At 46.4% G+C, this 23,681-nt stretch overlaps 7 non-coding genes and 4 pseudogenes across 7 annotated transcripts; all 11 read left to right on the top strand.

Annotated features, from left to right (window-relative positions):
- Window positions 1-71: 71 nt before the first annotated feature.
- Window positions 72-189, top strand: LOC119906465. The gene has a single exon (XR_005444974.1). It is a non-coding gene; the product is annotated as a 5S ribosomal RNA (ribosomal RNA).
- Window positions 190-686: 497 nt separating this feature from the next.
- LOC119906468 lies at window positions 687-793 on the top strand (annotated as a pseudogene).
- Window positions 794-17,781: 16,988 nt separating this feature from the next.
- On the top strand, window positions 17,782-17,900 carry LOC119906463. Its single transcript, XR_005444972.1, has one exon. It is a non-coding gene; the product is annotated as a 5S ribosomal RNA (ribosomal RNA).
- A 598-nt stretch (window positions 17,901-18,498) lies between these two features.
- On the top strand, window positions 18,499-18,617 carry LOC119906470. Its single transcript, XR_005444975.1, has one exon. It is a non-coding gene; the product is annotated as a 5S ribosomal RNA (ribosomal RNA).
- Window positions 18,618-18,808: 191 nt separating this feature from the next.
- LOC119906466 lies at window positions 18,809-18,927 on the top strand (annotated as a pseudogene).
- Window positions 18,928-19,960: 1,033 nt separating this feature from the next.
- LOC119906473 lies at window positions 19,961-20,079 on the top strand. Its single transcript, XR_005444978.1, has one exon. It is a non-coding gene; the product is annotated as a 5S ribosomal RNA (ribosomal RNA).
- Window positions 20,080-20,680: 601 nt separating this feature from the next.
- On the top strand, window positions 20,681-20,799 carry LOC119906464. The gene has a single exon (XR_005444973.1). It is a non-coding gene; the product is annotated as a 5S ribosomal RNA (ribosomal RNA).
- Window positions 20,800-21,402: 603 nt separating this feature from the next.
- LOC119906471 lies at window positions 21,403-21,521 on the top strand. Its single transcript, XR_005444976.1, has one exon. It is a non-coding gene; the product is annotated as a 5S ribosomal RNA (ribosomal RNA).
- A 600-nt stretch (window positions 21,522-22,121) lies between these two features.
- Window positions 22,122-22,237, top strand: LOC119906467 (annotated as a pseudogene).
- A 190-nt stretch (window positions 22,238-22,427) lies between these two features.
- LOC119906469 lies at window positions 22,428-22,546 on the top strand (annotated as a pseudogene).
- A 500-nt stretch (window positions 22,547-23,046) lies between these two features.
- On the top strand, window positions 23,047-23,165 carry LOC119906472. The gene has a single exon (XR_005444977.1). It is a non-coding gene; the product is annotated as a 5S ribosomal RNA (ribosomal RNA).
- Window positions 23,166-23,681: the final 516 nt, after the last annotated feature.

Here is a 23,681-nt window from a genome sequence, read left to right on the forward strand (position 1 = left end):
ATGGGCAGAATACGTTTTTGTCAATTAGCCGTAGAACATCTTTTGAAGGGCCGTTTGGGGACGCCGGAGTGGCTTATGGCCACACCGCTTGGGAGCGCCCGATCTCGTCCGATCTCGGAAGCTAAGCAGAGCAGGGCCTGGTTAGTACTTGGACGGGTGACCGCCTGGGAATACCCGGTGCTGTAAGCCTTTTCGCTTCGCCTTCGAAAAAACGGCAGAGGGCGCTTCGGTGAAAGGAGATCTTTGAACGTCTCTTTAGGAAACAGCAGGGGGCGCTGCTGCTGCTGCAGGTGGGCCTGGGACTGCCCGATCTCGCCTGATCTCGGAAGCCAGGCTTGGCGGGGCCTGCTTAGGACTTGGACGGGAGAGCGTCTGATCCTGGCTAGGGACTTCCAGGCGGACTGGATCCTTTTCCTGAATGTCCACCCAGGAATGAGCGTCTGTTTGTGAGTGAGGACCTCTGGCTGAAGGTGGCCTTGTCGCTGTACCCTACCCGGGAACCGTGCCTCTTCCTGTCTGTGGACTGCCAGCGTGAACGGTGTCCCGGTTCCTGGATGTTTACCCAGGAATCAGTGCCTGTGGATTCCAAGTAACTCTGGAGCACCTTGGACATTATGGGCAGAATACGTTTTTTGTCAATTAGCCGTAGAACATCTTTTGAAGGGCCGTGTGGGGGCGCCTGAGTGGCTTACGGCCACACCGCTCTGGGAGCGCCGATCTCGGAAGCTAAGCAGAGCAGGGCCTGGTTAGTACTTGGACGGTGACCGCCTGGGAATACCCGGTGCTGTAAGCCTTTTTCGCTTCGCCTTCGAAAAACGGCAGAGGGCGCTTCGGTGAAAGGAGATCTTTTGAACGTCTCTTTAGGAAACAGCAGGGGGCGCTGCTGCTGCTGCTGCTGCTGCTTCTTTTCTCCCTATCCTGTACACAGTGCTGTGTAAATGTTACATCGTGTTTTGAAGGCCCGTCTGGGGTGTGCAAAGGCAGCTTACGGCCATTCCGGCCTGGGACTGCCCGATCTCGCCTGATCTCGGAAGCCAGCTTGGCAGGGCCTGCTTAGGACTTGGACGGGAGAGCGTCTGATCCTGGCTAGGGACTTCCAGGCGGACTGGATCCTTTTCCTGAATGTCCACCCAGGAATGAGCGTCTGTTTGTGAGTGAGGACCTCCGGCTGAAGGTGGCCTTGTCGCTGTACCCATACCCGGGAACGGGTGCCTATTCCTGTGGACTGCCAGCGTGAACGGTGTCCCGGTTCCTGGATGTTTACCCAGGAATCAGTGCCTGTGGATTCCAAGTGACTCTGGAGCACCTTGGACATTATGAGAGAGAAGTATCCAATACATTCCATCAAACTCATTTTTGACAGCTATTTCCGGTCCCCCCACCCCACCGGATGTCTGTATGTAACTGATAAGAGGGGGGGCATCCGGTCCCGCCCCAACCGGAAATATGGCTGTATGTAACTGATAAGAGGGGGTTCATCCTGTCCCACCCCAGCCGGAAATATGTCTGTATGTAACTGATAAGAGGGGGTCATCCTGTCCCGCCCCAACCGGAAATATGTCTGTATGTAACTGATAAGAGGGGGTTCATCCTTCCATTGTGTGTTTTTCATTGATTTAAAGACTTTATTAAGTAATACAACTTGAATGAATTAACTAGGAGGTGTTTGTGACAATAAATTTATCATTAAAAAAGTATAGCAGTGAGTTATAAGTAAAAGGGGAATCTCCGGGGCCAGCAAAGGATCAGTAGGAGGTTTCTTTGGAATCAAGTCAGTCTTTATTATTAAACAAGTGAAGAATAAATTGAAATAATGACAGCAAAGCAGTAAAATGGTATAACGGTGAGTAAAAATTACCTTCAACAGCATGCAGCAAAATAAGAGTGAGTTCCAAAATTAAACTTTGTAAAATCTTTGCTAAAGCTTTGTGTGACAAACTTACCATCATTAAGAACTAAAGAATAAGATGAAATAATTACAGTAAAATAGTATAACAGTGAGTTAAAATTAAACAGCATTTTTTAATTACCTTCAAAATCTTTGCTAAAGCTTTGTGTGACAAACTTACCATCAGTAAACAAGTGAAGAATAAATTGAAATAATGACAGTAAAGCAGTAAAATGGTATAACGGTGAGTAAAAATTAAACAGCATTACAAATTACCTTCAACAGCATGCAGCAAAATAAGAGAGTGTTCCAAATTACTTTGCTATTGCTTTGTCTTACAAACTTGCCATCATTATCACTCCAAAGCTGTAGCCTAGTCTTAAACTTGTGAGTCTTAAAACTTTAATCCTTCTAGAGTCTGTGTCTCCTCTTCTCTGTCCTCTCTCATTCTGGTGTAGCATAGGCTGTGGGGTGAATTGAGGAATGTGCTCCACCCCCCGCACCTCCCTCTGTTTTCTCAACGAGTCGTGTTGGGGAGTCCTGGAACACCTCCCTCTGTTTTCTCAACGAGTCGTGTTGGGGAGTCCTAACACCTCCCTCTGTTTTCTCAATGAGGCGTGTTGTGTGTTTAGCTGCCATCCTCAGGTAATCTTGTAGACCAGTTATTAACTTTGGTTATCTATAACCCAGACTCCGGATGTTAAAAAAACGGTCTGGTTTTATCAGACAGAGTTCGTGAGTTCGTTTTTGAAACAGGAAGCTATTTTTATCAGCCGGAGACAAGAGTTTGGAACTAAATAATAATCTGGTTGTACCAGAAGTAACGGCCCCAACCCCTCATCAGTTATCTCCCACATGCAGAGCAGCACTCGTGTGTTTTTTTTGTTTTCTTACTTCTATAAGTACCCTACCAGAAATCCAGAGGTCTTCACACTAGTGACTTGAAACCAGAGCGATGACCCTCAAAGAGAACACGGTACGCATTCAGCCTTTCCTCCACAACTAAAGAAATAGCAAAAATCGACACTTTGTATTTTCATTCCTGCGTGTTTTCAATTAACAGTTTTTGACTTGATCGACAATGGGCTTCATTCAACCGAATATCAACTTGAAGGTAAGAGGGCCTTCTATGTACTAGAGTGAAATAGAAATGTTCTAAATTTTAAAGTGTACTATCCTGATGTGTATTTTGTATATTGTTTTTACAGATTTGTACTCAGGCGAGGAAATAGGTTCTACAAGGGAGAATGGCATTCCATCAGCGCAGGTTGTAGATCTCACAGGAGAAGTCGGTAAGTAAGGTTACCTTAACTTTTAATCAGTGTGTAGGTTTTATTTATTTATTTACAAACTTTTACGTAGATGTGGTAACAGTACTCTTTTCTTTCATTACACCCACAGATGGTGCGAGCGATTGTGAACGGTACTTTATGCAGGGTCTCTCCCCTACCAATTACGAGGAGAACGGTCCGGTTCCGGAATCGGATCAGCCCTCGGCTTCGGTACCGCAAGTGTACATAACACCGGGCTCCCCGGAACACGTTGAGCCGGATTTGTCCCCGGAATCACCCGTCGATGATGTAGAGCGCTCCAGTCAGGCCGCAGATGGGAGGTCACGTAACGGATCACCGGTAGAAGCGCGGGGACTGATAGCGGAGGAAATCATTCATCCGGACCCAGCAGAACCGTGTACGCCGCTGAATCAGACTGAGCCTATACCGAACAACGGACCTCGGAAAAGGGAACACCGTAGAAGGCTCATTTCAACCAGCAGCAGCAGCAGGAGCAGTAGTAGGAGCAGCAGTAAGTAAATTGTTATAACGCTCTAAAACCATTAACCTAGCAAATATGCAGTCATAAAAAAAGTATAGCCTATATACACAGTTTCCCGTGATACCATGTTGCTGATTATTAGGCTATACAATTAATGAGTTAAAAGTATTCCACACTATTTTCTCAAATACAACAGCATGTCAAATGTTCTATGCAGAAAGTAGTCTTATGAGTTAACCTGACTCTAAAAGCTATTTTGCTTCTTTTTCATAAAGTAGGCTATTACTGTGGTGTTTGTTCGTTTGTTTTGCACTTCTACAGTGTTTTGGTACTGATGTCTGACATTCAGGGTATTTAGTTAAAAAACTAGTTTGCTTGTTTGCTATAAAGTATTAATGTAGTGATTTGTAGGGGTGATGCCTGACTTTCTGTATTAAAATACACAAAAGAGGTTAAAGTGTCTTTGTTTTTGTGTCCCTCCAGCAAACAGACCCCGACGATCCGTGAGAGGCTGTCAGAATTGCTGTCGGACTGCCCATGAACAACTAGTTCTAATGAGTAATGCTTTCCGACTAATGGGTGAAATGCTGGCTGTCTACAGTGATCATAATTAGTAAGGTGATTTATCTGAATTTGTTTTAAATGATTTTTTTTGTTTGTTTCATTGGTAATTGTTTTTATTGTTGATTTTCACTTGCAATAGTTAGATAAACGTGTTTATCCTGTTTTTTATAGTGTCTGTTTTAAGGTTTAAGTGTGTTTTGATTTTATGATAATGGATGAAAACAAACCGTTAGGGCTTAGGCAGAGTTTATCAGACGAGGTAGATCGACATTATCAGAATGAGTCAAACTTTCAAAATGGTATAACTGAAAATAGTGTAATTGAAAACGAGACCTCCTCCAGTCAGTTCTTAGATCCGTTACACGCTATAAATCAAGCTCTCGTTGATCTGGAACGCTTAGAAAATGAAATACCAACTGCTTTATTAGATGAAATCAACCAAATGAATGAACCCTTTCACCAAAACAACATCCCCTCTTTACCCGAACCCGAGCATATTCCTGTCTTAAACTCATCTGTGTCTCCAGACCTGTTGATTCAAATACAAAATGCTCTCTCCGAGCTTGAAAATAATGCAATCCCTGCCTTAAACCCCTCTACATCCTCGACCTATCAGACCCCCATTAACTCCCCCCTCATGGAGCAGGTAGCCAACACTCCTCCCTTGCAACAGCAAGGGGGCAGCGTGTCTCAAAATAATGACCCTGTGGCACCTCAAGCAAGAGTCATATCACGACATAGATTCTGTAATTATGAAATACGTCAGGTGTTGCGCTTTCCTTCTCCAACCAATTCAGAGGGTGTTGTGGATTATGCTCAGTTTTACAATGGTACACTGGAGCAGGTAGATGCGATTTTACAACAAGCCTTGTCACACAGGAGACCCCAAGATGTGGTGCAGTTGGAGCTAAGAGGTGAAAATCTCCGTAATAATGTATCAGTTATCTTACAGGATGGTGATGTTGACAATTTAGCGGGTTTTGAAAGACTTTTGCTTCGCATAGTACAATCCAATTGGACCATTATGACAGATGGTGATCTAGAACTGGTTCTCCAAGTGATCACCTGCCCTACAGGCGCGGGTAAAAGAGCAATGGTGGATAAAATGTTACAAAGCGAAATCTTAAAAAAAAAACAACGCTTTCTGTACATTGTAGAAAACGAGGGGAATCACTTGTGTTTCGCCGTCTGTCTGGCTCATCTTCTACATCCCCTCCTCAACGATAGACAGGCTCTTGAATGCGGCAGAGAGATTCAAAACAAAGTGGGAATGGATGAACAGACACCTGTAGCCTTAAGCGACATCACGCGATTTGAACGTGCTTTGGACTGCAAAATTGTAGTGTTTTATAGAGGAGACGACGATAGGGCCCTCTGTAAATTCATGACCAAAAGCCCAAGACAGAGTAAAACCCTATTTTTGTTTCTCTTTCAGAACCACTACTATGGTATAAAAAATCTAAAGGCCTTTCTGGGTTCCCCATATCTGTGTGAGTACTGTTACACAGGGTACAACGGTGTGCTGAGTCACCGATGCCCTGCTCATTGTTCCGTTTGCTTTGACCCTACCTGTAATCAGAAGGGGTTCCAGCCTATTGTGTGTAAAGAGTGTAACAGGACATGTCGTTCAGAATTCTGTCTGACAAAGAGCCTACAGAGAGGCCCAGAACCAAAAAATTAGCCAGCACGTGCTCGTTGTACAAAAAATGTAACAAATGTGCACAGCTTTACTACTCAGCGATGAGTGGTGAAGGTAAACCACACACATGTCCTGCGGTGAAGTGTAAAATCTGTGGTGAGAAGTTGACCTCTGACGTTACAGATAAGAGGGAGATGCACCAATGCTACATCCAGACACTACCACCTGAAACAAAACACACAGAAAAATTGGTGTTTTATGATTTTGAAACATACGTCAATGAAAATGGCGTTCACATACCCTTTTTGGTGTGTACAAAAACGTTAGATGGCAAAACATGGAGCTCTCAAGGCAGAAATTGTGCCAACGAGTTTCTCACGCATTTCAGACGCCCTCTGTACAAAAATGCTGTGTTTATTGCTCACAATGCTCGAGGTTTTGACTCCTACCTACTCCTCAACGCCATGCTTGAACAAGCATTAAAACCCTCTTTGATTTTGCAAGGTTCAAAAGTCATCTGTATGACAGATCCTGATTTTAATCAAAAATACATTGACTCACTGTCCTTTCTTTCCATGCGTTTAGCCGATATGCCAAAAGCTCTCGGTTTTGATGACAGAATTAAAGGCTATTTTCCCCATAATTTTAGCTCACCTGCCCATTTGACCTACACAGGTCCCTACCCGGAGCCAAAAATGTACGGTACAGAACGCATGACTACGGTACAGCTGAAAGACTTTAACACCTGGTACGAGACGGCGCGCTGCGGTACATTTGATTTCATGAGAGAGGCCCGCCTCTATTGTGAAAACGATGTTGAGATTCTCGCAGAGGGATGCAAGCTGTTCAGAAAACAGTATATTGATGAAACAGCGGTTGACCCTTTTAGCCGCGCGACTATAGCATCTGCATGCATGAAAGTGTTTGTGACCAACTTCCTTCCTCCTAAAAGTTTGGCCATCCCCGATCCCAATAACTACACACGCCAGTTCAAAACGTATTCGAACGCAGGCATACAGTGGCTGCATTGGGTGGCTAGCACCGAAAACATCTTCATTCAACATGCTTTAAATGAGGGGGAAAAACAACTAGGAAAATACTTTGTAGATGGTTTTGCAGAGATCCAAGGTGTGAAATATGTATGGGAGTTTCTGGGATGTTTTTTCCATGGCTGTCCGAGTTGTTTCAAAGCTCATGAGACCAATCCTTTGACCGGCTACCCTTTTGAGGAGATGCATGCGAGGAGCGAGGAGAAATTACGTGAGTTACAGGCCATCCACAATGCTAAAGTGATTGTCATGAGAGAGCACACATGGACCGAGATGAAAAAATCACATCAGGGGTTAAAAGATTTTCTCAAACAGTATAAAGCTCCTCAACCTCTCTCACCCCGCGAAGCTTTGTATGGGGGTCGAACCTGTGCAGTAAAGTTGAGACACACTGCGGGTGCTAATGAAACGGTAGACTACTTTGATGTGACATCGCTGTATCCCTATGTCAACTGTAACTTTCCCTATCCTTTGGGGCACCCAAAAATAATCTACAAAGATTTCAAAGAACCCCAAAGCTACTTTGGAATAATCAGAGCCAAAATCTGTCCACCACAGGGTTTATTTTTTCCTGTTTTGCCCTATAGAACTGCAGCTGGTAAACTTGTCTTCACACTCTGCCGAACGTGCGCTGAACTTAATTTTCAGGAGGGTCCATGTCAACACAGTGATGAGGACAGAGCGATGACAGGGGTCTGGGTCACTCCTGAATTTAACAAGGCCTTGGAGATGGGGTATCGGGTAGCTGAGATCACAGAGGTATGGCAATTTGATAGACAGAGCGACTCGATTTTTGTTCAGTACATGCACACTTTTCTGAAGGGTAAACAGGAAGCTTCAGGTTACCCCCCTGAAGCCAAAGATCAGGCAGCCCGAGAAAAGTACATCAAAGACTATCAGACCAATCAGGGTGTTTTGCTGGATGCGTCTAAAATTCATCCGAATCCTGCAAAAAGACAAGTCTCCAAATTATGTCTCAACACATTCTGGGGGAAATTTGCACAACGCTCGAATCAGACACAGACTAAACTAATCACTGACCCTGAAGAGTTTTTTAACTTTATGTTTTCTGGAAAATATAAAGTTAAATACTTTTCCTTTGTCAACGACAAAACAGCATTGTTGCAGTGGAGTTATGGTGAGCAATGTATTGCCCCTCCAAACAAGGTAGACAACGTCTTTATAGCTGCTTTCACCACAGCTTATGGGCGTCTAAAGTTGTACAGTTATTTGGAGCAGCTGCAGGAGAGGGTCTTGTATTATGATACAGACAGTATTATCTATGTCACAAAAGAGGGGGAGAGACGGCTTGACCTGGGTAATTACATGGGAGATTTGACTGATGAGTTAGATGGTGATAGCATAAAAGAATTCGCGGCCGCGGGTCCTAAAAGTTATGCGTACCAGACTCGTAACAACAAAGTAGTACTTCGTGTAAAGGGTATCACTCAAACGCATGATTGTTGTGAACAAGTTAACTTTAACAGTGTCAAACAGTTGGTGGAGAATTATGTGCTAAACTCTGATGATGGGGGTGTAATTGAAACACCTCAGCACAATATTGTACGAGATAAAAGGGGGTTTTTCCTTAGAAACTCATCATTCCAGAAAAAGTTTAGAGTGGTGTATGACAAGAGACGGTTACTGAGCCAAGGTCAAACCCTGCCTTTTGGCTATTGAAGAAAAAAATGTTTTCATCCAATGAAATTGAGTTTGACCCTAGACTAAGAACACCTTTCTCCTGTCAAATTGTGGGGCCAAGCGGGTCCGGTAAAACTTATTTTGTAAAGTCTGTGTTGGAATCCTGTAATCATGTCATCGACAACATGCCTAGTAATATTGTTTGGATTTTTACTTCTTATCAACCGATGTACACTGAACTGCAGCAGAAGAATAAAAAGATCAAATTTGTTGAAGGATTGCCTGATTCTTTTGACGATGAAATTCTATTCCCACCTGATCAAGATCATCTTATAATTTTGGATGATGTCATTTTCCAGGCCTCTGATCACCCTGAAGTTGTGAAAATTTTCACACAGTACAGGCACCACAAAAAAATGAGTGTCATCATGTTGACTCAAAATGTATTTCACCGTGGAAAGCACAGTAGGACAATTAGTTTAAATAGTAACTATTTGGTTTTGTTTAAAAACCCTCGAGATAGATTACAGATGAGTATATTAGCTCAACAAATATTTCCTGGACGAAAAGCCTTTTTCTTAGAAAGTTTTGAAGATGCTACCAAAGATCCTCACGGGTATTTAATCTTGGACCTCACACCTAGTTGCCCAGAAACTTACAGACTAAGATCAGGAGTGCTACCCCACCAGTGGCCCGTTGTCTATCTTCCCAAATCAAAGTCCTGAGCCAACATGTCAGCACGTTTAAAAAGGAATGCGCCTTTACTGAGGGCTTTATGTCACGCCACGCCTCAAAAGCGTAAAGATATTCTCAACAATTGCTCATCGGACTTTCTTCAGTCTTTGTGTGAACTCTCTTTGAATCTTTTAAAAGGAAACATTCCTATGACCTCAGCTCAATATAACAAACTCAAAAAACAAAAGAAAATTATAAGGTTGCTGGCTAATAAAAAAACAAGTCTTAAAACCAAACATAAGGCTCTGACAAAACAGTCTGGAGGCTTTCTGTTACCTCTTCTTTCAACAATCCTTCCTGTCATTTTGGGAGGGCTAATTAATAGATAAATCATGAGTCAGAAAATGTTTTTGGTGACGCCTCAGCAACTAAACCGGCTGAATCATTCTGTACCATCTGCATCCAACGCTGAAATAATGAGACATACGGTAGAAAATGATTTGGATGAAAAAATGAGGGCAATACTAAACGAGGATGGTATGAACGCTTATGAAAAAATTAAGAAATACAATGCCCTGCTGCAAAGATACCTAGCTCTGGTCAAACAAGGAGAGAAGGAAGAACGCACATTACTCTGACAGTAGCTAAAGATTCTGAGGCACTGAAGCAGCGCGTAGAAGGAGGAGAAGAAGAAGAAGAAGAAGACAAGAAACTGGATGAAACAGCAAGGGAGGTTGTACAAAACTTGCCGGCTCGCTATCGTAACAATGCACAGTACATCATAAAGAAATTAACCAAGAGCCGAGGTGGGTGGACTCCCAGGGGAGAGTTTGTGTATAACGGAGATGTTGTGAAAGGTTCACACCTGCTTGACTTGTTTAAAAGTCTGACCGTCTCCCTTAAAAAATCCCAGCCTCCTAAGGGATGGACAGGTTTTTTGAATACTTTGTCAGAACTCAACATCCCTTTATCAATGATGAGCAACCCTCAAGCTCGAGAGCAATATAGGCAACTTCAAACGGTAGGACCCCGGGAAGATGAGGAGGAGGTGATGTCCCTGCCGATAAAGAGGGGAAGAAGGAAAAAGCAGACACCCCGTGCCCCTCGCAGGGATGGAGAGGATGATGAGACACAGCCCTTACTATTTAAGAAGGGAAGAAAACACAGACGAGCATCTTTAACCCCCCAGTGGGAAGAGGTGGACGCCTCGCCACCCTCAAGAAGAGAAAAAAGAAAGAAACTCACCCCCCTTGCTCCACGATGGCTTAATTTTAACCCATAATAAAAACAATTCAAGCTAAAGTTATTTGTCTCAAGATTCATCTTTATTTATAACTTATAACAGTCTTTGAACATTTGTAAAGAACAAACTGTGTGGTGAAAAGATGCGGCTCTTTGTTGCCTCATACAACGTTGATATTTTTTCACAAAATTGGATACCATAGAATCATTTCTTGTAAAATCATCATGATACAAAGACAGCACATTCTCAAAAGATAGACCGCAGGCTCGATGACACAAATAGAACACACAATGCTGACCACATGTGGTAGACAGTGTATGCTGAAACTGATGTGTATGATATGAAATGGTTTCACAGCGTTTTTTTAAAAATTCCAAGATACTTTTAGGGTAATGTGAAAACTCTGGTGAGAATCCAAAAGAATCAAAAAAGCTAGCTTTCTGACCTTCCTCAAGAGTGAGCGCCAGCCAGTGCTCCCCAGGCTCGTGTGCAGGGTGGGTGTTAACTATCATGTAAGCTGGTAGTCTAAAGGACTGTCTCAGTAAAGGTAACTGATCCGAAGCCCACACGCCACAAAAGGAATCTCCAAGTAAATGTCGCAATATTCCTTCCAATTCATGGTTGTTCATATTGCTTTAGTAATAGTCCACCAACACTTGTCGTTTTGAATTTATTTCCAGAATAGATTCGTAACACGCGTAAACAATGAGAGTTGTGGTATGAGGTAAGGGCACTCGGAATCTCATTTCAAGTCTTAAACTCCCGTTGGAAATGGTTGACAAAGCGTCGCTGTCTTCACTGGCATTGAGGTTGAAAACAAACAAAGAGTAACCTTGCTGAAATTCTTCCCGGTTGATGCTCAGAGGTAAATCTTTTAGATGTCTCCCTGTGGCGGTAAACATATTATAAAATTCTCGGACAGACAACCCGTGGTTAAATTGAGGCTGGAAAGCTTTGGCTGGGACTTGTCTCCCGTCCTGACACAACGCCATGTATTCTACATCATTGTGTATAAAATTGAAAGGTGACAGGTCTCTCTTTCCTGTGAAGGCTTCGTGGTTTACCATGGCAATAACTAGATATTTAGGTAACGTTCCTAGGAAGAGATTTTCTTGGTTGCATATCCGTGAATTCGCGGGTATAGAATAGGTTTTGACATTCACACGGGATAAGGGGTAGAGGGCGTTCCCCTCATTAAGGCCGATGCATGACCTATCGCACTGCTGGGGATACAGTGACTTTCTTAACAAACAGAGAAGCCCCCAGTATTTTTAATCTGTAAGTACTGGCTGCCCCAGCCATGAGAGAAAAGGCATCGCTAGCCCTGGTTAGCTTAATTCTTAAATCCACAGAGTTCAGGAGAAGCCTCTCGCTGAAAAAAATGTCACTATGAAGAGGGCCCAACAGGTGTACCTCCTTCGATTCTTCACTGAATTGAGCTCTCTGTACTAATCCTTTGTTTGGCCCATCATCTATCACCACTGAGTCCATAGACCCCGCTGTGTCTTTGTAAAATAATCCGGCGGTGAACTGGCTTTTTAGAGTATCTTCAGAATAGTTGAGCAGGGTTTCGATCATTGCTCTGTAGGGGTGTGTAGCGCTGGACTGTGAAATCAGTCTATCTCCCAAAATAACGTCGCATTGGCTGAAGATTGTATTTAGGGGATAATTGATGAGACCCACAGAGGCATCATCAGCCAGGTCTGATCCATCCGCATTCGTAATTTTCAAACGCAGGTGTAACAGGGTGTCGTTCAAATCCAAATATTTTTCCCCGTCACCGGGGATAAAGAATTCAACGGGACCTCCATCAGTAATGGCTGACAGAGGCATGACTTCTGTGTAAATCTTTTCATCGATAGAGAGCTGTGTCATAGGAGCTGAAAATAAATCCAATTCCCCCATAGTGCATTCGGCCGATTTGTGATGTAAAAGAGCCATCTTTTCTAAAATATATCAGAGGCCCTTCTGCTAGTGTGCTTCCTCTTGGTCTTACTTTTTTCAACTGATCTTTTTCTTTTTATATGCCCTGCTTTTACACGCCGCCCTGGCGGTCTCTTCCTTGCTCTTCGAGCCAACACCATCATGCTGCCTGACCCTTCTTGAACACCTTGGGCCGAGCGATCACCTAATTTACCAACGGCGTGGGTTATCACCTCTGAGGCTATGTTTTTAGCGGCTGATTTAAGATGAGGCTTAGCAATGGCAAAACCTCTTTTCATCAGCGGTGCAACAAAACGAAATAATTTTGAGAATATAGACCCTATGCCTCTCCCGTACATCACGGGAGCCCCGCTAAAACCAGGGAGAGCACCCCCTACTTGATTTTCATAATAGCTCACAAAACGGTGAGGATCGCGGGTATGATGTATCATTTTGTCACAGAAGTTGCAAAGTTTTTTGAAGGTCTAAAATGGAGTTTCACAATAGTCTTTCCAAAAGTAAACTTCACCGGTGTATTTTGATCCGTTTTAATCTCTATGTGAATGTTTTCAATGTGATTCTTGATCACTGGAAGGTAGCAGGGGGGATTAAAATATTGTGTGATGACGTCCCCGTATGTTCCTTGTATATCGATCGTTCTCAAGAGCGGAGCGTATGTATCGCCAACCAGCTGATGTCGAACCAGATCACTGTAGACATATAGATGGGACATACCAGCTTTTATATCTGCTGGGTAGGGTGCCATCCTCTGATTGAACTGTAACCATTTCCCCGGTTCAAACCCCAACATGTAAGCAACAGGAGGATAAAAACGGAGGTGAAATTGCCCCCCTGCCTGAAATTCAAATCTCTTTTGAATGGTACTAAAGACAAAATAAATATCGGAGCCAATTTTTCTAAGAAATGCATGCAGCTCGAGCCTGAGCTGCTCTATGTTGTGATAATATCCTCCCCTAAACCTCTGACGGTGGACCTCACTGTCTGACTCTCCTTCTGAGGGTTTATTCCTCCAATCAAAGTAGGCATCCCCATTAGATATGTTAAACCAGGTATGCGGATATGAAATCTCTGTCAAGGCCACTTGCCACCGTCCCTCTAAATTAAGATGCTGCGCTAAATCTACATGGTAGCTAGAGCTCGTATTATTTTTAAATACTTCAAGACTGGCGTTGGAAGGTAAAGTCACGTAAAACCCCTCTCCGGAGGCTTGATCCATGTTGTAATGACTACAAATCAAATGTATCTGTTTTTTATATATTTTTTAGGTCTCTTGCTTTGACCCAGCTGTTAAACTTCTCAGGCCAGTTTTTCCAGCGCACCAGCATTTCTTTTCTCCCCCTGATACTACGTTCCTCTAAGATTTCTGCAACCGGAAATGCTTTGTCCTTAGAAATCAAAACTTTCTGCAATTCCGCTTCATAGAATGTACCCTGTATAGGCTCTCCGTCATAATCATTCAGTTTATAAACGGGGGGTTGACGAGGAATGCATTCTGTCACTGTAAAAAGTTCATCTGTATAACTCTGTTGATATTTTTTATCAAACACTCCTCTCAGTTTTGATATTCTTACCAAATCCCCTACATTAAATTTCATCTTTAAATCATTTTTGCGCCTAATAGGAAATGTACCGTACAGGTTTTCAAACACTTGAGAGGTATTTTCTGACGTGACCTGCATAGGCGTCATTTTTATACTTTTATGAAGCTATTATTGTAGCTTTCAAGCAATTTCTGTAAGACATCCAAGTATCTACGGGTGTTTGTAGCTGTAAAAAACCTCCACATTCGCGTTTTTAGCGTACGGTTAAACCTTTCAACCACTGACGCTTTTAAGTCACTGGCCGTTGCAAAATGATTAATACCTTGTTTTGTCATTAATCTTTCAAAAGTCTTGTTAAAGAATTCTTTACCCGCATCCGTTTGTAACTTTTCAGGGTTCCGGCTGTCTTTTAAAATAGACTCAAATGCCTTAGAGACCTCCACCCCTGTTTTTTTCTTCAAGGGTCTAGCATATGCCCGTTTGGAAAAAACATCAATTACTGTTAATAAATAATTAAAGCCATCATTGTGTTCAGCCAAAGCCTGCATATCGCAAAGATCCGCCTGAAACTGATTTAGGGGTCGTGGTACAAAAACTCTATTTCTTACAAAATGTATCCTGGCAGGTTTATGCAAAGTATATGAATCCTGCTCAGATAAAAAATCTTTGACGCATTCTACATTTACTTTTTTTCCCATTTCATCCTGTAACGCTCTATGGAGTCTGTCTACTCCGCCAAAACTAGCCGGATGTGATGGATTATAATACACTTTTTTCATAATTCGTTTTTCAGACATGTTTCCTGCTGCTCTCTTTGAGGGTATTTGAAAACAACAACGGGATACAAGAGTCTTTATGATTTTTTTTATTATTAGTTTTCACAAACATCATCCTCTCAACACAGTCAATGTTAATTTCAATACACTCCCTCCTACAATATGGTAAATATTATTATGCAATCTTATCACTTCAGTCAAGGTAATTTTTATTTATTTTTAAATTTTTTTTTTTACACAATAACTCACAAAATCAACAATATGTAACATATTTTCTACAATAATCACCCATTATCAATTAATTTTTCCCTTCCAAAAGTCCGCAATTTCATTCATCTCCTTGATCTTGGCCTCATCTTCTCCGATCAACATGTCGTACAATTTGTCAATTTTCTCACCGATGCGTCGTGTCATTTTGAGGTTGTGAAGAAAGGCCTCGGTAGCACCATGGACCCTGTATACAGACACTTGGATGTTTCGCGCATGAAGCGCCCGTTGAATGGTAGCAATGAAACGATCCGTCCAGAGCCGCTTTAACACCTCATCATAATGCCGCCTGAGGAAGTAGTCAGGCATGTCAAACAGACACTCGTGTTGCATCTGGCTCGGGTGGCCCGTTATACAACCGTTACAAATAGAACTTCTATATCTAAATAGAACTTTCTTCAGCAGTCGAAGCACCACAGTTTTCACTGTGTTCACAAACACGGCGGAGAGCACCCCGTCAGGCTCATCTGTTCTTTTGGGAGAGTCTGGTGGTGAGACGCTCGGAACCGACGATGTTGAAGAAGGAGAAGAAGGCCAGAAGGGTGATGGAGGTGGTGAAAGAGGGGAGATGCAACCAGAGTCCGTGTCTAGCATGAAAGGGGTCCCTGGCAGCCCTGCTAGTGGTGGTGGTGAAGCAGAGGGGCTGGAAGTGGCGCTCTGCGCCTGCTGTGTTGCTGCTGCTGATGCAGGATTAGTATCGAGGCTCTCATGCTCTCGATCCGTACACCACCAAGTAGGCATATTGCTCATGCTAAAATGGGTCATCACCAGATGTGTTGTAGAAGGGGTAGCTGTCTCCTCTGACCCTGGATGTGGTAGAAGAGGTAGAGAGTTGCTTTTTCTATGAGTCTGCTGGCTCGAAGACATGGTATTTCAGATTTAGGCCTCCTTTAAATTGTGTTTTCTTAGGGGCAGGCTTAGGGGGCGTTGTTGGAGGAGGAGTCTTCTGTGAACGTTAGAGTCTTTTTCATTTGCAGAATCTCCCAGGAGGTCTGACTTTTTTTGAAGAGATCTTTTAGCTTTTCTGCTTTTTCAAACATCATTTCCATCCAAACCTCGACAGGTATCCTTAATGAAGTCTGAAACACGCCACATTCAGTATTGAAATACTGCAAGACAAATTCATCCAAGGCTTCATCTCCTTCACTCTTCTGATGGCTTGCACGGTAGAACCATCTACCAGAAGCTGAGCTTTTTGTCTCCCAAACACTACAGGAAACAATTTTTTTAGGAACAAACACGGGTGGAACTTCCTGCTTGATTCTCACAGTTGTTTGAGTCTCCTTGTCTTTTGTAGCAGGTTCCTCGGACGTCGCGGCTTTCAGATTGTTTAAAACCAACAGAGTCAGCACAGCCCAGTCCGTTGATGTGAGCGTTGCTTTTGCTGTGAGGGGTCCAAATGTTTCACCTTTCTCCAACTGGTAAAAACAAAGTTCGTTTACATCATAATTGAATGCATACCCCCAGACACGTCCTGAATCTAAATTCCATTCCTCATGAAGTGTATCGGGTGGCGGCGTCTGGATCCGACTCAAGTACAACACTCGTTTCTTCGGGGCTCCTCCTGGGGTTGAGTTTTGATAACTCGTTACAGGTGTCTGGCTGATCATCTTCGAATTGACTGCTCTCTTGCTCATGTTTAGGTTGTTTTGGAATAGTTTTGTTATATGATTCTGAATGACTAAATGGACTCCTTTTATTTTCACAGACTCCCATCATTGGCCTATGGTAACCCCTCCTAGTCTCTTGTCATTGGCTCATGGAAACTCTAGGCTACAGCTTTGGAGTGATAATGATGGCAAGTTTGTAAGACAAAGCAATAGCAAAGTAATTTGGAACACTCTCTTATTTTGCTGCATGCTGTTGAAGGTAATTTGTAATGCTGTTTAATTTTTACTCACCGTTATACCATTTTACTGCTTTACTGTCATTATTTCAATTTATTCTTCACTTGTTTACTGATGGTAAGTTTGTCACACAAAGCTTTAGCAAAGATTTTGAAGGTAATTAAAAAATGCTGTTTAATTTTAACTCACTGTTATACTATTTTACTGTAATTATTTCATCTTATTCTTTAGTTCTTAAATGATGGTAAGTTTGTCACACAAAGCTTTAGCAAAGATTTTACAAAGTTTAATTTTGGAACTCACTCTTATTTTGCTGCATGCTGTTGAAGGTAATTTTTACTCACCGTTATACCATTTTACTGCTTTGCTGTCATTATTTCAATTTATTCTTCACTTGTTTAATAATAAAGACTGACTTGATTCCAAAGAAACCTCCTACTGATCCTTTGCTGGCCCCGGAGATTCCTCCTTTTACTTATAACTCACATCGTGTTTTGAAGGCCCGTCTGGGGTGTGCAAAGGCAGCTTACGGCCATTCCGGCCTGGGACTGCCCGATCTCGCCTGATCTCGGAAGCCAGGCTTGGCAGGGCCTGCTTAGGACTTGGACGGGAGAGCGTCTGATCCTGGCTAGGGACTTCCAGGCGGACTGGATCCTTTTCCTGAATGTCCACCCAGGAATGAGCGTCTGTTTGTGAGTGAGGACCTCCGGCTGAAGGTGGCCTTGTCGCTGTACCCATACCCGGGAACGGGTGCCTATTCCTGTCTGTGGACTGCCAGCGTGAACGGTGTCCCGGTTCCTGGATGTTTACCCAGGAATCAGTGCCTGTGGATTCCAAGTGACTCTGGAGCACCTTGGACATTATGGGCAGAATACGTTTTTTGTCAATTAGCCGTAGAACATCTTTTGAAGGGCCGTTTGGGGGCGCCTGAGTGGCTTACGGCCACACCGCTCTGGGAGCGCCCGATCTCGTCCGATCTCGGAAGCTAAGCAGAGCAGGGCCTGGTTAGTACTTGGACGGGTGACCGCCTGGGAATACCCGGTGCTGTAAGCCTTTTTCGCTTCGCCTTCGAAAAACGGCAGAGGGCGCTTCGGTGAAAGGAGATCTTTTGAACGTCTCTTTAGGAAACAGCAGGGGGCGCTGCTGCTGCTGCTGCTGCTTCTTTTTCTCCCTATCCTGTACACAGTGCTGTGTAAATGTTACATCGTGTTTTGAAGGCCCGTCTGGGGTGTGCAAAGGCAGCTTACGGCCATTCCGGCCTGGGACTGCCCGATCTCGCCTGATCTCGGAAGCCAGGCTTGGCAGGGCCTGCTTAGGACTTGGACGGGAGAGCGTCTGATCCTGGCTAGGGACTTCCAGGCGGACTGGATCCTTTTCCTGAATGTCCACCCAGGAATGAGCGTCTGTTTGTGAGTGAGGACCTCCGGCTGAAGGTGGCCTTGTCGCTGTACCCATACCCGGGAACGGGTGCCTATTCCTGTCTGTGGACTGCCAGCGTGAACGGTGTCCCGGTTCCTGGATGTTTACCCAGGAATCAGTGCCTGTGGATTCCAAGTGACTCTGGAGCACCTTGGACATTATGGGCAGAATATGTTTTTTGTCAATTAGCCGTAGAACATCTTTTGAAGGGCCGTGTGGGGGTGACTGAGTGGCTTACGGCCACACCGCTCTGGGAGCGCCCGATCTCGTCCGATCTCGGAAGCTAAGCAGAGCAGGGCCTGGTTAGTACTTGGACGGGTGACCGCCTGGGAATACCCGGTGCTGTAAGCCTTTTTCGCTTCGCCTTCGAAAAACGGCAGAGGGCGCTTCGGTGAAAGGAGATCTTTTGAACGTCTCTTTAGGAAACAGCAGGGGGCGCTGCTGCTGCTGCTGCTGCTGCTTCTTTTTCTCCCTATCCTGTACACAGTGCTGTGTAAATGTTACATCGTGTTTTGAAGGCCCGTCTGGGGTGTGCAAAGGCAGCTTACGGCCATTCCGGCCCTGGACTGCCCGATCTCGTCAGATCTCGGAAGCTAAGCAGAGCAGGGCCTGGTTAGTACTTGGACGGGTGACCGCCTGGGAATACCCGGTGCTGTAAGCCTTTTTCGCTTCGCCTTCGAAAAACGGCAGAGGGCGCTTCGGTGAAAGGAGATCTTTTGAACGTCTCTTTAGGAAACAGCAGGGGGCGCTGCTGCTGCTGCAGGTGGGCCTGGGACTGCCCGATCTCGCCTGATCTCGGAAGCCAGGCTTGGCAGGGCCTGCTTAGGACTTGGACGGGAGAGCGTCTGATCCTGGCTAGGGACTTCCAGGCGGACTGGATCCTTTTCCTGAATGTCCACCCAGGAATGAGCGTCTGTTTGTGAGTGAGGACCTCCGGCTGAAGGTGGCCTTGTCGCTGTACCCATACCCGGGAACGGGTGCCTATTCCTGTCTGTGGACTGCCAGCGTGAACGGTGTCCCGGTTCCTGGATGTTTACCCAGGAATCAGTGCCTGTGGATTCCAAGTGACTCTGGAGCACCTTGGACATTATGGGCAGAATACGTTTTTTGTCAATTAAAAACGACAGAGGGCGCTTCGGTGAAAGGAGATCTTTTGAACGTCTCTTTAGGAAACAGCAGGGGGCGCTGCTGCTGCTGCTGCTGCTTCTTTTTCTCCCTATCCTGTACACAGTGCTGTGTAAATGTTACATCGTGTTTTGAAGGCCCGTCTGGGGTGTGCAAAGGCAGCTTACGGCCATTCCGGCCTGGGACTGCCCGATCTCGCCTGATCTCGGAAGCCAGGCTTGGCAGGGCCTGCTTAGGACTTGGACGGGAGAGCGTCTGATCCTGGCTAGGGACTTCCAGGCGGACTGGATCCTTTTCCTGAATGTCCACCCAGGAATGAGCGTCTGTTTGTGAGTGAGGACCTCCGGCTGAAGGTGGCCTTGTCGCTGTACCCATACCTGGGAACGGGTGCCTATTCCTGTCTGTGGACTGCCAGCGTGAACGGTGTCCCGGTTCCTGGATGTTTACCCAGGAATCAGTGCCTGTGGATTCCAAGTGACTCTGGAGCACCTTGGACATTATGGGCAGAATACGTTTTTTCAATTAGCCGTAGAACATCTTTTGAAGGGCCGTTTGGGGGCGCCTGAGTGGCTTACGGCCACACCGCTCTGGGAGCTCCCGATCTCGTCCGATCTCGGAAGCTAAGCAGAGCAGGGCCTGGTTAGTACTTGGACGGGTGACCGCCTGGGAATACCCGGTGCTGTAAGCCTTTTTCGCTTCGCCTTCGAAAAACGGCAGAGGGCGCTTCGGTGAAAGGAGATCTTTTGAACGTCTCTTTAGGAAACAGCAGGGGGCGCTGCTGCTGCTGCTGCTGCTGCTTCTTTTTCTCCCTATCCTGTACACAGTGCTGTGTAAATGTTACATCGTGTTTTGAAGGCCCGTCTGGGGTGTGCAAAGGCAGCTTACGGCCATTCCGGCCTGGGACTGCCCGATCTCGCCTGATCTCGGAAGCCAGGCTTGGCAGGGCCTGCTTAGGACTTGGACGGGAGAGCGTCTGATCCTGGCTAGGGACTTCCAGGCGGACTGGATCCTTTTCCTGAATGTCCACCCAGGAATGAGCGTCTGTTTGTGAGTGAGGACCTCCGGCTGAAGGTGGCCTTGTCGCTGTACCCATACCCGGGAACGGGTGCCTATTCCTGTCTGTGGACTGCCAGCGTGAACGGTGTCCCGGTTCCTGGATGTTTACCCAGGAATCAGTGCCTGTGGATTCCAAGTGACTCTGGAGCACCTTGGACATTATGGGCAGAATACGTTTTTTGTCAATTAGCCGTAGAACATCTTTTGAAGGGCCGTTTGGGGGCGCCTGAGTGGCTTACGGCCACACCGCTCTGGGAGAGCCCGATCTCGTCCGATCTCGGAAGCTAAGCAGAGCAGGGCCTGGTTAGTACTTGGACGGGTGACCGCCTGGGAATACCCGGTGCTGTAAGCCTTTTTCGCTTCGCCTTCGAAAAACGGCAGAGGGCGCTTCGGTGAAAGGAGATCTTTTGAACGTCTCTTTAGGAAACAGCAGGGGCGCTGCTGCTGCTGCTGCTGCTGCTGCTTCTTTTTCTCCCTATCCTGTACACAGTGCTGTGTAAATGTTACATCGTGTTTTGAAGGCCCGTCTGGGGTGTGCAAAGGCAGCTTACGGCCATTCCGGCCTGGGACTGCCCGATCTCGCCTGATCTCGGAAGCCAGGCTTGGCAGGGCCTGCTTAGGACTTGGACGGGAGAGCGTCTGATCCTGGCTAGGGACTTCCAGGCGGACTGGATCCTTTTCCTGAATGTCCACCCAGGAATGAGCGTCTGTTTGTGAGTGAGGACCTCCGGCTGAAGGTGGCCTTGTTGCTGTACCCATACCCGGGAACGGGTGCCTATTCCTGTCTGTGGACTGCCAGCGTGAACGGTGTCCCGGTTCCTGGATGTTTACCCAGGAATCAGTGCCTGTGGATTCCAAGTGACTCTGGAGCACCTTGGACATTATGGGCAGAATACGTTTTTTGTCAATTAGCCGTAGAACATCTTTTGAAGGGCCGTTTGGGGGCGCCTGAGTGGCTTACGGCCACACCGCTCTGGGAGCGCCCGATCTCGTCCGATCTCGGAAGCTAAGCAGAGCAGGGCCTGGTTAGTACTTGGACGGGTGACCGCCTGGGAATACCCGGTGCTGTAAGCCTTTTTCGCTTCGCCTTCGAAAAACGGCAGAGGGCGCTTCGGTGAAAGGAGATCTTTTGAACGTCTCTTTAGGAAACAGCAGGGGGCGCTGCTGCTGCTGCTGCTGCTGGTTCTTTTTCTCCCTATCCTGTACACAGTGCTGTGTAAATGTTACATCGTGTTTTGAAGGCCCGTCTGGGGTGTGCAAAGGCAGCTTACGGCCATTCCGGCCTGGGACTGCCCGATCTCGCCTGATCTCGGAAGCCAGGCTTGGCAGGGCCTGCTTAGGACTTGGACGGGAGAGCGTCTGATCCTGGCTAGGGACTTCCAGGCGGACTGGATCCTTTTCCTGAATGTCCACCCAGGAATGAGCATCTGTTTTTGAGTGAGGACCTCCGGCTGAAGGTGGCCTTGTCGCTGTACCCATACCCGGGAACGGGTGCCTATTCCTGTCTGTGGACTGCCAGCGTGAACGGTGTCCCGGTTCCTGGATGTTTACCCAGGAATCAGTGCCTGTGGATTCCAAGTGACTCTGGAGCACCTTGGACATTATGGCAGAATACGTTTTTTTGTCAATTAGCCGTAGAACATCTTTTGAAGGGCCGTTTGGGGCGCCTGAGTGGCTTACGGCCACACCGCTCTGGGAGCGCCCGATCTCGTCCGATCTCGGAAGCTAAGCAGAGCAGGGCCTGGTTAGTACTTGGACGGTGACCGCCTGGAATACCCGTGCTGTAAGCCTTTTTCGCTTCGCCTTCGAAAACGGCAGAGGGCGCTTCGGTGAAAGGAGATCTTTTGAACGTCTCTTTAGGAAACAGCAGGGGGCGCTGCTGCTGCTGCTGCTGCTGCTTCTTTTTCTCCCTATCCTGTACACAGTGCTGTGTAAATGTTACATCGTGTTTTGAAGGCCCGTCTGGGGTGTGCAAAGGCAGCTTACGGCCATTCCGGCCCTGGACTGCCCGATCTCGCCTGATCTCGGAAGCCAGGCTTGGCAGGGCCTGCTTAGTACTTGGACGGGTGACCGCCTGGGAATACCCGGTGCTGTAAGCCTTTTTCGCTTCGCCTTCGAAAAACGGCAGAGGGCGCTTCGGTGAAAGGAGATCTTTTGAACGTCTCTTTAGGAAACAGCAGGGGGCGCTGCTGCTGCTGCAGGTGGGCCTGGGACTGCCCGATCTCGCCTGATCTCGGAAGCCAGGCTTGGCAGGGCCTGCTTAGGACTTGGACGGGAGAGCGTCTGATCCTGGCTAGGGACTTCCAGGCGGACTGGATCCTTTTCCTGAATGTCCACCCAGGAATGAGCGTCTGTTTGTGAGTGAGGACCTCTGGCTGAAGGTGGCCTTGTCGCTGTACCCATACCCGGGAACGGGTGCCTCTTCCTGTCTGTGGACTGCCAGCGTGAACGGTGTCCCGGTTCCTGGATGTTTACCCAGGAATCAGTGCCTGTGGATTCCAAGTGACTCTGGAGCACCTTGGACATTATGGGCAGAATACGTTTTTTGTCAATTAGCCGTAGAACATCTTTTGAAGGGCCGTGTGGGGGTGCCTGAGTGGCTTACGGCCACACCGCTCTGGGAGCGCCCGATCTCGTCCGATCTCGGAAGCTAAGCAGAGCAGGGCCTGGTTAGTACTTGGACGGGTGACCGCCTGGGAATACCCGGTGCTGTAAGCCTTTTTCGCTTCGCCTTCGAAAAACGGCAGAGGGCGCTTCGGTGAAAGGAGATCTTTTGAACGTCTCTTTAGGAAACAGCAGGGGGCGCTGCTGCTGCTGCTGCTGCTGCTTCTTTTCTCCCTATCCTGTACACAGTGCTGTGTAAATGTTACATCGTGTTTTGAAGGCCCGTCTGGGGTGTGCAAAGGCAGCTTACGGCCATTCCGGCCTGGGACTGCCCGATCTCGCCTGATCTCGGAAGCCAGGCTTGGCAGGGCCTGCTTAGGACTTGGACGGGAGAGCGTCTGATCCTGGCTAGGGACTTCCAGGCGGACTGGATCCTTTTCCTGAATGTCCACCCAGGAATGAGCGTCTGTTTGTGAGTGAGGACCTCCGGCTGAAGGTGGCCTTGTCGCTGTACCCATACCCGGGAACGGTGCCTATTCCTGTCTGTGGACTGCCCGCGTGAACGGTCCCGGTTCCTGGATGTTTACCCAGGAATCAGTGCCTGTGGATTCCAAGTGACTCTGGACACCT

This window comes from Micropterus salmoides, unplaced genomic scaffold (genome assembly GCF_014851395.1).
Source record: "Micropterus salmoides isolate LMB-PRFRI ecotype aquatic unplaced genomic scaffold, ASM1485139v1 Ms_hic_scaffold_1618, whole genome shotgun sequence".
In the NCBI taxonomy this organism is placed as follows: Eukaryota; Metazoa; Chordata; class Actinopteri; order Centrarchiformes; family Centrarchidae; genus Micropterus; species Micropterus salmoides.